Below are 12,429 nucleotides of genomic sequence, written 5' to 3' on the forward strand. Positions count from 1 at the left end.
TTATTATTCCTGAGGCTGCTATTGTGATACCAATATATCTTCAGGTAAACTATACTACTGAAGGGGTAATTTCTGTGCTTGATGTTAGCAGGGAGTCTTTGAAGGATGGATAGATGGGAGATGGAGAAAGGAAGGGGGAGGGTATTTCAGGAAGCAGTTACAAGGCATAGATGAGAGAATGACCCTGCTGTGAATGAGAAATAGTAAGTTTAGCCAGACAGGACAAAAGTTTTCATGTAAGACAAAAAGAAATGAGATAACCTAGACTACTATAAATAATTTTATATTTCAAGGAACAATATAGCACACTCATGATATTTGATTCTGGTAAGTGTTTTCCTTTATGTAACAATCTCTTAGTATAAAAAGCAGAAGTCTTTTATTTGGCTTAATAGTGATTCTGAGTATATCAACCCTCTGTGTAACTACCTCATATGTCTAATCCCTTGGGACACATTTAAAAAAATGGAGATTCCTAGCCTTCTTCTCTAGATTTGGAGTGGGACCCAGGAATCTGTGTACTATCACTTGCGGGTCATTCTTCTTGATAGGAAAGTATGAGAAAGATTGCTGTAATTTACCTTTTTCATTGCTACCAAAATAATCTTTTTAAAACAAGTAATTTACTAGCCAAAGAAACTTAAATAACTTACTGCTACCTCTCAGTCAAAATACAAATACTTGGGCAGGGTATTCAAGATCATTCACAGCCTGTTCTGATCTGTTTTTCAAACCACTCTCCCCCAAGCACCCTGTAGACCAGTTGTACCAAACTGAATACAGGTCTCTCTTTGTTCATGCTTTTTGTGTCTCATAGCCTGAAAGCTCCTTGCCTTTGCTTTCTCACCTAGAAAACCCATTCTTAAAGTTCAATTCATATGTCACCAATTCTATTGTAACCATCCTGCATCCCACTAAGGAGAAATTTCCCCACTTTTCTGAACTTCCATAACATTGTGCATCAACATGTATTGTATGTCAGTGGTACATATTTTCAATTTCTGAAAGGGTCCAGACTCTGTTTTATTTAGCTTGTACCCCTCGATGCTTAGAATAGTGCTTAGCATAAAGGAAGCATTCAGTAAACAGTGGTTGAATAAATGAATGCACAAGTAAAGGTTTATCCTACTTTCTGTGAGTACTTGAGTTTGTCCTTGAGTAATGGGAGACATTAATTGCTATAATATTTTTGCTAATTTATTTTTTCCTTTTTTCAACTTATTTTTTTAAAGATTTTATTTGTTTATTTTTTTTAGAGAGGGAAGGGAGAGAGATAGAGAGAGAGAGAGAGAGAGAGAGAGAGAGAGAGAGAGAGAGAGAGAGAGAGAGAGAGAGACATCAATGTGCGGTTGCTGGGGGTTTTGGCCTGCAACCCAGGAATGTACCCTGGCTGGGAATCGAACCTGGGACACTTTGGTTCCCAGCCCGCGCTCAATCCACTGAGCTACGCCAGCCAGGTCCTTTTTTCAACTTTAAGAAGCCTTTTTAAATCAAGATGCTTTGATTTTAATAATAAAATAAATGTAGTGTAGGTTCCATGTTCACACCTCTTTATTAGGATAACATGGAGCTTCAAAGTTGCGATAAAGGAGAGTTTGAGTTCAAGTCCAAGTGTTATCCAACACAAAATAGGAAGGAGTCTATCCCACTCCTTCTCATTGCCAACATTTTGCACTTTCAAAGAAACTGATACCGCAGCCAAAAGAAGAAAGAGGGAAGTAGAGAAAAGAAAAATTGGGTAAGTGCAAAATGAAGGCGCCCGATGTTAGAAGGAAAATAAAAAAATGAATAAGGAGCTAGTTTGCTTATAAGTGAAGTGAAATCCTTTATGCTTTTATACCACAAAATTTTAGGTCTTCTTAAATTTGCCAGTGCAACTTACTTTTCTAAGGGAAGATTGTTTTTTCATTGTCCAGTGTTTTGTTGCCAATTTTTATAGCACACATTGAAGTTAAATGTGTAGCCAGTTAGCATATAATTTATTCAAAAAGCTTAAATAGGATCTTTTCCATGCAAGGTAAAGCTTTTAAAATACAAAACAAGCAAGAACAGTGAATAGCTGTTACTCATTTTGTATCTACCTCTGAGTGGTGTTTATGGCAGGGACTGGGTGTGTTTCAGCTGGAGTGTCAGTCCCAGAAGCACATGCAGTGCTCTCCTGGTGTCACTTTTGAGATAATGAGAGGCTGTTTGTGTACGAGTTCGAAATGTTATCTTTCCAGGAAGGCCATTCTGTGTCAGCTCTCCGCCATTCCCCTCTTTTGCTGAAGCACCAGCCTCACCATGCTCTTAAAGTTAAGAATCTGTGCATGGAACTCCAAAGGCTAAGAGATTCTTCTTCTGATATTTGTTCTCACCAAACTTATTGATCCTCCTTTTGATTACTTATCATTTAGCTTTATAAAGTACTTTTTATCTTGAATCCTCAAAATACTTTATGGACATTATCTCATTTTTCTTTACAGTGTTCTAAAAAGCAGAATGCACATTACTCCTACTTAATGGTGGAGATAGAGAAGCTGCTTTCCACCAGGCAGCAGAAATTTTGGAGCAAGGAAGGAAGTGGTAACAGATTTGCTCTTTAGAATGTAGGTATATAGATTATAAATTTATCTTCAACACCGTACAAGGTTAGCACAAGTTTTTCAGCTGTGTCTGTATCTGGTGTCCTGACTGGTATATCTACCTGGCCGTGCTTCTCTGCCAGGCTTGCTTAATTGGTGGGGAGAGAGATGGTACATTTATTACATTTATGTTCTATTATAAGACAGAGACACTGAAGCAGAGAAGGGAAAAGTTATTTGCCTAAGAGCCCAAAATTATTTATTATTGAATGTAGTTCCACAATAGTTTTAGAATACTACTGATTTCTGCCCATGCTATGTGCTCTGGTTTTCTGTCAGTTATTTTTTCTTTCATATTATATTTTCTAAAAAAAAATTATAATGGTCCTTAACATTGAGATAAGTTGAACTAGATGCCAAAGAAAAGGCCAGTTTGAAAAGTGTATAAATAGTAAGATGACTGACTTTTTGACCCTCAAAAGAAAAAGAAACAAGTCATGCTTACAAGTTTAAAAGAATCATTCAGTTGGATAATTCTGAAAGAATGCAGACTTGTTATGAACACTGAAAAGTTTAATTACATTTCATTAAACTATACTAGCATCTCTTAATTGCTGAAAGGGGACTAAGAAAGCAAAAGCAAAAATGCCTAATCTCTAGAAGCTAGGTTTTCCTTGATGCTTTGTAATGTAAATGTGCTTGTGTGTATATTAAAATTCACACACTCCATCCATCTCACTGGCTTTTAACAGAGGGGTCACCTGATTTCACCTAGAGCCGCCCCCCTCGCATTAGCTGAGGAAATCCTAAAGTGAGAGTCGGGTGCCTATAGAACACAGGTTCTGAAGCTTGGAGATGTAAATGACCCCCGACTGAACGGGAATCGAGTGATGTTGCTGGTGGGGGGTTGGTGAAAGAAAATGAGGGAGTGAGTGTAAGCGACAGAGCAGAGAGGGAGGGAAGGAGGAAGGGAGAGAGAAAGAGAGAGAGAGAGAGGCAAAGAGACTGAGAGAGAGAGAGAGAGAGAGAGAGAGGAAAGTGCTGCATGCTTCATCTTTGAGAGGAGGGGAAAACAAAAGACCTCAGCGGCAGTTTTTTGTTGCTGTGTCTGGCTCAAAGAGGAAAATTCTAGACATCCATGCCGAAAAAATCAAAGCTCAGCTGAGACTACTTCTATCAAGAGAATTATATGATCTGGAAATGGGTTGGACCAGTACAGGTGGTTTGAGAAGACACTGACAGAGGACCATGGAAAGGTGGGAGAGGACGAGCGGCTTCTCTGCTTCCTTTGAACAGAGCTCTAGGTTAGTAAGCTGAAACTGACCGGGGTCTGGCTTAAATCTCTGTGTGTGTATATGTGTGTTTTCTATTCATTACTTCCAAACCCTTCTGCTTCCCAACCTCTGGATAGGCAGTGCCATATTCTACCAGATGTGAACCTAAACTTGATTTGACTCTCACTTCAAATGCCTCCCGACTGCTTGCGGACCTTTTGTTTAATGCAGCCAGTGGAGAGCCATCATGATGTCTCCTTTTGAGTCAGAATGTGTGTTTCAGCCCTAGATTGTCAGGTGGCTGTTTGGAGAATAGTTAGCATTTTGCTCCAGAAGGCAGCAAATGCATGATTAGGTTATTATGAAATGTAAACAGCAAATATCTGCTGACTTGGCATTTCTTTGTAATGTCAGAATAATTCAGAGATGCTGGACTGCATTTGCCTTATCTTAATTTCCCACAGAATTGAGTTCAAATATAATAAGTTTGAAATGGCACCCTCCCAACAAAGGCACACACCAGGTATTCTTCCGGCAGAGTATGTTTTACCTCCCATTGGAGACAAAGCTTTAAAAAATTAATTTTCTTGGGACCTGGCTTGGAGAGAAAGGAATATAACGTGTCATACTTAACATAGGCATACAAGGCTGTTTGTTTAGTAAGTAGGTACAGATGTGTGTAAAACAAACACATAATTTCTCTTGTTCCTTGCTGTGCAGATAGAGTGTCTTTTGTTCCAGCATGTGTATTTTCCCTTGTTTTTACAAAGAAAGCGTTGCCTGTGCTTTCTGTGGTAGCAGACTTGTATGCCAATTTACCATTGTGCCCTGGTCCAGAATCGGCTCTAGTCTGAAGTAAACTGCCCAGAGGTATTAGTCAAGAAGCTGGAGGAGGGTGGGAAGTCGGGAGAGGTGGCTTTTCTTTTTCTTTTTCTTTTGTTGGCTATTAGCTCAGAAGTGTCTAATTCACATTGTAAAAGGAAATGAGGGAAGGCATTAGTTTAGAATAGGATGCAGCTCTTTGCCATGCAATTGCCAAAGACGATGTCAAGGAGATACTCAGAGCAGAGGGAATCATATTTGTAATGGACTCTTTAAGAAAATGTTCTGTGGGAGTGACTGGCTGAGTCCCATTTGACCAAATTAAGATGTGCTCTGGCAGTGCACTAGCAGCTGTGAGCTGACATTTTCTTGTGAACCTAGTGAAAAATGGCTCCATATCTCTCCTCCTGTCCTGAGGAGATGGTGTCTCCGAGTTGTGGAGCCCTTCCCCAATGTGATTTGCTCTGAGGGCTGTTTTCAGATAGGGGCGGACTAGCTCATGGTTCCTTTTAATTTGCCTGCCTTAAATTTTGGATTGAATGGGGAGTGGGTGGTGATGGTTTTACTTCAAGTACAAACTACCCAGCAAGGCTAGCAGGAGATATTTTTCCGGCAATCACAGGTTTCCATTTTTAAAAGGGTAGATTGCATTTCTTTGGACACAATATAAAGCACTTTTTGTTGTTGTTGAATGGGCTAGTAAACAATTCCTCTAAAAAAAGACGCATGCATGTGTGTGTGACACTTATTTGGACTCTCCTCATGGGAAATGACAGGTAAAACGAAAGGATACTCAACTGTCATTCATCTCTGGAAAGATAAAGCTGCCTTTCTCTTTCTTACCATTCTCCCCTCAACCCCATTTTTGAATTGTGTGTTCCACTGTGCAAGAAGAAAGATCATGTTCCAGAGTTAGAATGCGGGGAGGGAATGTACTACTGTCCTGTCTCCACATGTGCTTATTCAGGAATTCCTGTGCTGAGCAGGGAGTGGAGGTGCTACAGCAGCCACACTGCTCCTTTATTTAGGCTTTGGTTTATGAAAGCTCCAGCCAGCAGAGGCAGGATGTGCTTGAGCAGAGACCTATGGGTTTGAGGGACTGGTTAAGGACATGTGTTGTTTGAGGGTGGGGGTGGGAAATCATTGTTTGTTCTTTTACAGCATTCTAAGGTGATTGTCTAAGTATAGACTTGGTTCAGGAGGAGGGGGTTAGACTCTTCATATTTTAGGCAAGAAGTGCAGCAGAGTCCACTAGAGAGAACACAGGGACGCAAAAACAGTGCAATAGTGCAGACAGAATAACTATTTAAATTGTGTGATAGTTTTTCAAAACGTCAAGGTTTTTTGGAAATTGCATGGAGTCATCTCTATATCATGACAAGTAAGACTTCTAGAACAATAACTTGAAGAGCATTGTGAAAACAGCTTCCTGAGTGCTTTAAATATTAGACCACTTACCCCAGTAAAGGGTATCCCTCTAAGGGTTTACATCTTGGACACTTATACACAGGATAGGAGTTAGCAGCACAGCTTTCTTGGAGTCTGTTTGAAATAATACTGCTAAAGCCAAGAGCCTACAGAGGCAGTAGGATTGGTTTCTTTAGTAGAAAAACAGAAATGGAACTTTAACACTACATGTAGATGTGACTACTGCTTTTATACATGCAGGCAATTTGACCATAGTACATAGTGTGCTTTGGAGAAATTGATGCAATTATGTTTAAACAATAAAGAAAACAATAGATAGTATAATGAAAGCATGGATCTCAACACTCATGGGAAGATTACTAAGGTCACTCTTAAATGTTGCTAATAACTACAGGTGAGGGGGAGGTTCTACCCAGAGGGATTTCAGGTGTCTGGAATGAGAGGGCCACGCTTGTAAAACTAAGGGCATAACCCACCAGCTGTTTTGGAAGCTGAATAATGCTGATATTTAAATCAGATATTATTTATATCCAAAGGATCATGAACCTTAGGAACTTCCCACCGATGAAATTTGGTTTTAAAAGGAGCAAAATAATCATTATATAGAAGCAGTTCACAAAGCAGGAGCTATCAGAGAGAACTGAGAAAATCTCACACTAATATGAAATTTTTACAGACAGGTGTATGTGATGCCCTTGTGACCCTCAGGAGACCAATGAATTCTTAATATGAATTAAAAATGAAAAATCCACATGTTGAAATAAATAAATTTCAACATGCCTATATTCTTAAGCTTCAAGTCTGGAAAATGAATAATTTTCTAAGGATAAAACTAGTTATTCATAAGGTACTTATGCATAGAAAAGAAAAGCTGTGATAAAACAAGTTTCAGTAAGATATTTTATCCTAACTGAATTATTCTTGAAAGATTTTTGAACACAAAGTTTTTAACTTTCTAGAATATTGTAAGGAGTAATGGCCTGCTTTCTATCATCCATTTTATCTATTACTTTTAGAACTCTACTACCATAAATTACATTTTCAATTTTTAAAAGCCTTACTAGGTGGCAACATGGCATTAAATAAATAGAAGCATGATAAAAGCCTTTGAATTTAAAATACTTTAATTTTATGTTCAACTCCAAGTACATTTCTCCTCTAAGTCTGTCTTATCTTTAGCTTTTGCTCCAAGTCACAACACAGTGTGTGGCAACCTCATTTTTAAGACCTCAGTTGCTTACTCTGAAGAGAGAAAGTCTTTAATATAGTCTTAAAAAATAAAGAGCTTTGCTATTCAACTAAAGTAGATAGTACATTAATAAAGGTTAGCCCTGGCTGGCGTAGCTCAGTGGATTGAGCATGGGCTGGGAACCAAAGTGTCCCAGGTTCAATTCCTAGCCAGGGTACTTGCCTGGGTGGCAGGCCATAACCCCCAGCAACGGCACATTGATGTTTCTCTCTCTCTCTCTATCTCCCACCCATCCCTCTCTAAAAATAAATAAATAAAATCTTTAAAAAAAATAAAGTTTAGAACATTGTTATGATGTTAATTACTTGTCCAATGATTCCCAGATATCAGAGATTAGAGCAGATATTATATATTTCAAGCATAGCAAGGCTTATAAAATATACTAAGTATATATTATGGGGTTAGTTCTTTCCCTGGTTCTCATTGCAAGGATGGTTTTCTGTCAATTAAGCATATTTTCTAAAAGCAGTACATTATTCTGTTTCCTCCCATAGTTCCTTTATCCATTTTCCCAAGTCACACAAAGAATACATTTAATCCAATGAAAGTGATAATGATTTTAAAATCTCTTAATCACTCCCTAAAAGAACACAGAATAGCATTTTTTTTCTTTGAATTAATGAAGCAAAGCAAACTTTGGAATCTTAAAGGAAACCAGCGATGATGTGTCCTATGAAATAGGTGGTTCATTGCCAGGCAGTCGGCCAGTGGAGGAGCAGCAGGCTTGATTGAAGGTCTAAATCACATATAAAGTTCTATATTAATAGGACCCCAGCTGAGATTCCAGAGCCCACTGCTCAACTTGCTTACCTTTATTTTCTCCTTGGAGCTAAGTCTCAGAGAATAATACATTTAATAAAAAGAGATCATCTTTGCTATAAGACCATCTCTGAGACCAGTCCTGCAAACAGTTCAGGTGCCTTTAATATCCTCTCAGCCTGAAGTTTCTGTGACTTTTTATGCCCAGCAACAGATTCCATATGACTTTGAAAGTCACTCAAAAAGTTTGGTGGGACTCAGAGGTCTTGCCCACAAAGGCACAAACCCAGCAGGGTAGGAAAGGGAGAAGAGCTGAGAGCCTTCTCTGGCCCACAGCAGAGAATTGAGCTCTCTGGGTTATTTTATTCAAAGGACCACAAGAGCCCAAATGCCAGGCTAAGGAATTGCTGACCAAGTGTTGAAGGATTCTCAATCGTTTGATTCATACAATTTTTTAGGAAAAGTCTTTCTTGTGGTTCTTAAAAAGCTTCATGTTTTCTTCCGTCTCACAGCCTTATCACATGCTTTTTCTACTCCTCTGACTGCTTTGCTTGTTCCTACACTAGATTAGCTTTCTCTACCAAATGTGCTCAGGGATCATTATGCTTTTTTTATTATTATACTAACCAGTTTTTTAATTGTTAGTTTTATAGTGGTATCATTATTTGGTTAATGCCTCTGCCAGGAGTCAAGACCTTTTAAAGTTAGAGTCTAAATTTATTTGGTTCACAATAGAATCTCTCAGCCCTCAGATCATATCAATCCATGTATTAGGTGTGCACTGAATATTTGTGAAATGACTGAATAAATGAATCAATGAATACTAAAGCACCAGTGCTAGTGAAAAGACAGAGTGTATCTGACTTTAGTTCAATCAAGCACAATTCTCTTCATTGGGTACCTAAGAGTTAAATTGTACCAGAGTATTCCCAGGATCTCCCTGTTGACAGGATTTCCCATCTGAGAAAGAACACTTGAGTGCCTCCTGTTGAGATATTTAAAAAATAACTCTGCTACTCACATCAAACTGTTCATAGAGCCAGTCTTAGGGAAAACTGTAGTTTGTCTTTCCCTTTCTCTTACATCCCCTAAAGCATTTCTTTCTCTAAATCTACCCTCTCCTGTTCTTACCTCCCTTAGTTCTTTGCATCCAGGACTTTCTAGGTCTCATCTGACAGTGTCTATTCCTTGCTAACTAAGCTGCTAATTAGCTTCTGAGCTCTGAAGGCTTTCCTAGCATGTATGCCCTTCTAGCAGTGTTTCCACTTTAAACAAAGCTGTCACAAAGTGATTAGCACACTGCTTATGAATATGAGGGATTGTAAAACAAAGTATAGTATGAAGCTTGCCTCTAGGGAGCTTACTTTTCAGTTGTAAAAAAAACAATTACAAGACTTACAAGAAACAATTGGCAATTTCTCTAGAAGTCTGTAATCAAGAACTGTATTTGATTGTGCAGATTTTAATAAAACTAGAACATAAAGGAAAGGATTGGTAGAAGTGGGACTTAAAAAGGATCACAACTGATAAGAAATATGTCCAAATTATCAGAGAAGGAAAAGGAAAATTTAACATTTTAGAAAAAATACACAAAAAATGTTCAAAGGGATTTTGCACAAAGTGTACTCTTATAAATCTTTATATAGGATACTGCTCATGTTTATTTTTTAAGTATAAAAGGCCAAGTTCTTTTATTCGAGAATTATCAAACTTTTATTTTCACTCAAGCCATAACCTTAAGATCCTGAGAGTTAGGACTTAAACACAAGAATTTACTCCCCATTATGCTTTGAAGTACTCTGTCTATCTCAGCATTCAAAACTAATCTCAAAGAAGTTTTCAGTCAGAGGTACTTTTAAAGATTCTTTTAGCAATATTGATCACTTTAATTGAGGTTTATTGAAAGTGCTCTGTATAGCTCTCTTGTGGGTCATGTTCTATAAATACATCATCATCTTATTGATATATAGTAGAGTTTTCATTTCATTGCAGTCAGCCTAACACCTTGTGGAAAGCTTACATTTACACCAGAGCATGAGGAAGAGGAAACATCCTTTTCCTCCAGTCTTCCATGGAATTTAAATCATAGAAATGAGTAAGATTTAAGTATGTCCTTAGTAGTATAAGTCTGTTTCATCCCTGTGTCCAGTTTGAAGGTTACCTGTGGAAAATCCTGAGAAGAATGAGCATAGCTAAGAAGACAGAATATATCAAGGTGCATACATATATAAAGAGAGAAATCAGATTAAGTGATTTTATAAATAGGTCAAGTAACCTATAACTAGCCTTCTTATGAAGTTATTGATGTAAATGGTTTCTATTTTAGTAGTTGGCTTTTATAGTCTAAGAGTTGTTAAATCCTATGACAAATTACTAGGTTTACTTTTTGTATTTTCTTTGTACAGATGGAGATATTGGTCTCTTCAGAGTAATTTAGAGTGTCTATCTTTTTAATAAGTGGGGTACTTCTAATGACCCCTTGCCAGCTAACACTGTAACAGTGCTTTCTAAGTACGACTGCATATACAGTACTTTAGGTGCCCTCACTGCTCTAAAAGGAATAAAACAAGAATATAAATAATTCCTTTAGTTATAAAGAGCCCCTTCCACACACCCATATGCATTACTCTTTCAATTTGTGCTAGGTTAAAAGGGACACTTCAAAAAATGAAATCTTTTACTCCTTTTTTATATCAAAAGAGAAAACATAAAAAGAGGTTGGGATTGGTTAGTAGTACACGTGATTCTGTTCTGTGTGGATCCCCAGGTAATAACTCATTCCCATTGTGCAGTGAGTCTTTGTGTTGCTGCATATGGTAACTTTTATTTCCTAATATACAGTTGCTACTCAGGGAATTGTAAGTCTTTCTTTTATTTTTGGTATGTTAGAGTTTAAGGAAAGCCATAGCTAATTCAATTTATCTAAGTCGGGGAAAAAGAAATTGGTATTAACTATTATCATATCTATTAATAGTTCATGTCTCCCAAACCTGAAAGACATTTAACTATGACTGGTGACTGGCAGGCCTTTGATGAAGTTATCAATTGTTCATTTCCCTTGCTTCTTTCTCTCCAGCCTGCAGAATTCTCTATATCTGGGTTTGCCTGAATTAAGGTCTACCACAGAAGACTGGGTTCTTCTCATACTTATCTCAACAACCATTAGAATTAAATGTACAAATCATACTATGTTATTTCATGCCTATGAGTATCTGAGTGGTTTTTTTTTCCTTATTGTTTGGAATGTTCTCTTCCAAGCAGTGCTAGTTACAGACACAGGTATTCTGTGAAATGTTCCCGGATCACTATTCCCTGATCTTGGGAAAAGCTGGTTGCTCTTCATAACTATATGTGCACACTCACAATCATGCACATATGCTTTCTATTTACAGTTCTTTTTATCCCACTAGAATATACTCTCCTAAACAGAGTTGTTTTTTTATTATATCCTATTTCCATTGCCTAATAGAGGACATAACATCTTTAATATATATTTTGGTTATGACTTAAAGAAGCTTATCCTCTTCCTGTCCACATTGTGGAAAGAGGAGTGTAGTGTGTATTAAGAAATTAAAGGATTCAAAGTTTCCATTTGTTTTAATCATTTGTCTATACAGTCTTTATTTATTAAAGCTAAAAATCAATATTAATCATACTAAAAATCACTACATATTTTCTCTCAGAAACTATCGAGTTTAATAGTCAAATGTGAGCAATGAGAGATAGAATTAAAGGAAATTGGGTAAGTGATTTTATACATAAAGTATTAACTCTGGATAGGGCCCATGAATCATGTAATATTTTTGTCCAAAATGATGTGGAGACCTCTCCATCAATGCTCCCTCATATCCATCAACTGTAGCAATAAAGAGATGCTTACCTTTGCACAGTGTTTCACTGCTCTCATTGTGGTTCATAAACCAATTGTGTCAGCATCACCTGAGAGCTTATTAGAAGACAGAATCTTGGGCCCCACACCACCCTACAGATTTAGAATCTGAATATTTTAAAAAGTCCCTAAATGGTTTAATCCTACATTAATGTTAGAGATGCACTATTGTAGAGAAAATTTTTATGAAGTTTTAGTCAATTGGAGACTATAACTTGGCTAGTAACTCAAGGACAAATTGTAATGTGGAATGTGATTTCTTTTCTTAAGCAATGGAATAGAAACAATTCCCCTGCCTAACTCTACATGTCCTGGGAAAGAGAAGGAAATAAACTTTACTAGAAGCTAATATCTTTCTTCTCTTTGTCTTAAACCAACTTCTATTACATACATTGGAGAGCAATGAAGTGTGTAGCAGGAGAGACTAGGACTGAGTCTGACCTC

At 37.5% G+C, this 12,429-nt stretch overlaps 1 protein-coding gene across 3 annotated transcripts in view; it reads left to right on the forward strand.

Annotated features, from left to right (window-relative positions):
* Positions 1-12,429, forward strand: part of MAGI2 (membrane associated guanylate kinase, WW and PDZ domain containing 2) — a 1,385,030-nt gene that overhangs the window by 622,918 nt on the left and 749,683 nt on the right. The window contains exon 1 of one of the 3 annotated variants that reach the window (XM_045827544.1): positions 3,613-3,868. The exons of the other annotated variants lie outside the window; for them this stretch is intronic. The gene's annotated coding sequence lies outside the window, so the exon portion shown is untranslated. Of the gene's footprint in view, positions 1-3,612; positions 3,869-12,429 lie in introns of those variants that run through there. 3 annotated transcript variants of the gene reach the window in all.

The sequence above is a fragment of the Phyllostomus hastatus genome, unplaced genomic scaffold (assembly GCF_019186645.2).
Source record: "Phyllostomus hastatus isolate PE091 unplaced genomic scaffold, TTU_PhHast_1.1 phas_scaffold_78, whole genome shotgun sequence".
NCBI classification, from domain to species: domain Eukaryota; kingdom Metazoa; phylum Chordata; class Mammalia; order Chiroptera; family Phyllostomidae; genus Phyllostomus; species Phyllostomus hastatus.